We start from the raw sequence: 3469 nt of genomic DNA, 5'->3' as shown, positions 1-3469 counted from the left end.
GACCCCATTTTGGAAACTAGACCCCCCATGGAACTTATCTAGATGTGTAGTGAGAACTTTGAATGCCCAAGTGCATCACAGAAGTTTATAATGCAGAGTCGTGAAAATAAAAAATATATATTTTTTAACAATAAAGATTTTTTAGCCCCCAAGTTTTAATTTTCACAAGGGAAACAAGAGAAATTGGACCCCAAAAGTTGTTGTCCAATTTGTCCTGAGTATGCTGGTACCCCATATGTGGGGGTAAACCACTGTTTGGGCGCACGGCAGAGCTCGGAAGGGAAGGAGTGCCATTTTGGAATGCAGACTTTGATAGAATTGTCTGCGGGCGTTATGTTGCCTTTGCAGACCCCTAATGTACCTAAACAGTAGAAACCCCCAACAAGTGACCCCATTTTGGAAAATAGACCCCCCAAGGAACTTATGTAGATATGTGGTGAGAACTTTGAATGCCCAAGTGCTTCACAGAAGTTTATAATGCAGAGTAGTGAAAATAAAAAATATTTTTTTTCCCACAAAAAAAGATTTTTTTAGCCCCCAAGTTTTTATTTTCACAAGGGTAACAAGAGAAATTGGACCCCAAAAGTTGTTGTCCAATTTGTCCTGAGTATGCTGGTACCCCATATGTGGGGGTAAACCACTGTTTGGGCGCACGGCAGAGCTCGGAAGGGAAGGAGCGCCATTTTGGAATGCAGACTTTGATAGAATTGTCTGCGGGCGTTATGTTGCCTTTGCAGACCCCTAATGTACCTAAACAGTAGAAACCCCCAACAAGTGACCCCATTTTGGAAAATAGACCCCCCAAGGAACTTATCTAGATATGTGGTGAGAACTTTGAATGCTCAAGTGCTTCACAGAAGTTTATAATGCAGAGTAGTGAAAATAAAAAATATTTTTTTTCCCACAAAAAAGATTTTTTTAGCCCCCAAATTTTTATTTTCACAAGGGTAACAAGAGAAATTGGACCCCAAAAGTTGTTGTCCAATTTGTCCTGAGTATGCTGGTACCCCATATGTGGGGGTAAACCACTGTTTGGGCGCACGGCAGAGCTCTGAAGGGAAGGAGCGCCATTTTGGAATGCAGACTTTGATAGAATTGTCTGCGGGCGTTATGTTGCGTTTGCAGACCCCTAATGTACCTAAACAGTAGAAACCCCCACAAGTGACCAAATTTTGGAAACTAGACCCCCTAAGGAACTTATCTAGATATGTGGTGAGAACTTTGAAAGCTCAAGTGCTTCACAGAAATTTATAATGCAGAGTAGTGAAAATAAAAAAATATATTTTTTTCCAACAAAAAAGATTTTTAGCCCCCAAGTTTTTATTTTCACAAGGGTAACAGGAGAAATTGGACCCCAAAAGTTGTTGTCCAATTTATCCCGAGTACGCTGATGCCCCATATGTGGGGGTACACCACTGTTTGGGCGCACGGCAGAGCTCAGAAGGGAGGGGGTACCATTTGACTTTTTTAGCACAAAATTGGCTGTCGTGTTTGGAGACCCCCCTGATGTACCTAAACAGTGGAAACCCCCAAATTATAACTCCAACCCTAACTCCAACACAGCCCTAACCCTAATCTCAACCCGATCCATAATCCTAATCACAACCCTAACGATAATCACAACCCTAACCCCAAAACAGCCCTAATCTCAACCCTAACCATAACCCTAATCAAAACCCTAAATCCAACACACCCCTAACCCTAATCCCAACCCTAACCCTAATCCCAACCCTAATCCCAAACGTAACACTAATCCCAACCCTAATCCCAAACATAACACTAATCCCAACCCTAATCCAAACCCTAACCCCAATCCCAACTCTAACCCTAACTTTAGCCCCAACCCTAACTTTAGCCCCAACCCTAACCATAACTTTAGCCCCCGTCGTCACAAAAAAAGTTCAATGTAACCTTTTTTTTGTACGTCGCGTCCGCCATTTCCACGGATGCGTGGCTGTAACTCTGCCCCCTCCTCCCCAGGACATAGACTGGGCAGCGGATGCGTTGAAAAACTGCATCCGCTGCCCACGTTGTGCACAATTTTCACAACGTGCGTCGGTACATCGGGCCGACGCATTGCGACCGCCCCGTACCGACGCAAGTGTGAAAGAAGCCTAAGGCTACTTTCACACTAGCGTCGTACTCGGCCCATCGCAGTGTGTCGGGCCGACGTACCGACGCTAGCGTTGTAAGCGCCGCACAACGGGTGCAGCGGATGCTGTTTTTTCAACGCATCCGCTGCCCCATTGTGAGGTGCAGGGAGGCGGGGGCGGAGTTCCGGCCACGCATGCGCGGTCGGAAATGGCGGACACGTCGCACAAAAAAGTTACATGTAGTTTTTTTTGTGTCGACGGTCCGCCGAAGCACGACGCATCCGTCGCACGATGGATGCGACATGTGGCAATCCGTCGCAATGCGTCGGTAATGCAAGCCAATGGAGAAAAAACGCATCCTGCAAGCACTTTTGCAGGATGCGTTTTTTCTCCAACGACGCATTGCGACGGAAGCCAAAAAACGCTAGTGTGAAAGTAGCCTAACCCTAACCCTAGCCCTAACCCTAACCCTAAATTTAGCCCCAACCCTAACCCTAACCCTAACCCTAACTCTAACCCTAACCCTAACCCTAACCCTAACTCTAACCCTAACCCTAACCCTAACCCTAATTTTAGCCCCAACTTGTCTTCTCCTGCCGGCCGGCAGATGGCAGCAGATGGCGGGCGCACTGCGCATGCGCCTGCCATGATGAAAAAGCCGGCTGGCAGGAGAAGACAGAAGAGGAACCAGGGACCCCGGGTGAGTATGATAGGGTCCCCGAATCCCCCTATTTCTCTGTCCTCTGATGTGCGATCACATCAGAGGACAGAGAAATAACTGATCGCTTTTTTTTTTTTTTTTTTGCGGTCGCCGGTAAACTGTTAATTACCGGCGATCGCAAAGCAGGGGTCGGTGCAAACCGACCCCGATCATGTTCTTTGGGGTCTCGGCTACCCCCGGCAGCCGAGACCCCAAAGAACATCCGGGTGCCGGGCGGCGGGCGCACTGCGCGTGCGCCCGCCATTTTTTCCCGGAAAAAAGATGGCGGCGCCCATGGGGAGACACGAAGAGCACCGGGGGAGGTAGGTAAGTATTGGGGGGCTATTGGGGGCCATCGGGGACCACATTTCTCTGTCCTCCGATGTGCGATCACATCGGAGGACAGAGAAATTAAACGGCAAATCGCGTTTTTTTTTTTTTGTTGCGACCGCCGGTAAACGGTTAATTACTGGCGATCGCAACTCGGGGGTCGGTAAAAACCCCCCGAATCATGTTCTCTGGGGTCTCGGCTACCCTCGGCAACCGAGACCCCAGAGAAAATCCGACTCTGGGGGGCGCTATTCACTTTTTCCACAGCGCCGTTAATTAACGGCGCTGTGGATTAAGTACCCTTAGCGGCCGCCGTTAAAAGGCGTATCGGCGGTCGTTAAGGGGT

This window comes from Ranitomeya variabilis, chromosome 5, assembly GCF_051348905.1.
Source record: "Ranitomeya variabilis isolate aRanVar5 chromosome 5, aRanVar5.hap1, whole genome shotgun sequence".
NCBI classification, from domain to species: Eukaryota; Metazoa; Chordata; class Amphibia; order Anura; family Dendrobatidae; genus Ranitomeya; species Ranitomeya variabilis.
Note: the sequence above shows the minus strand (reverse complement) of the source record.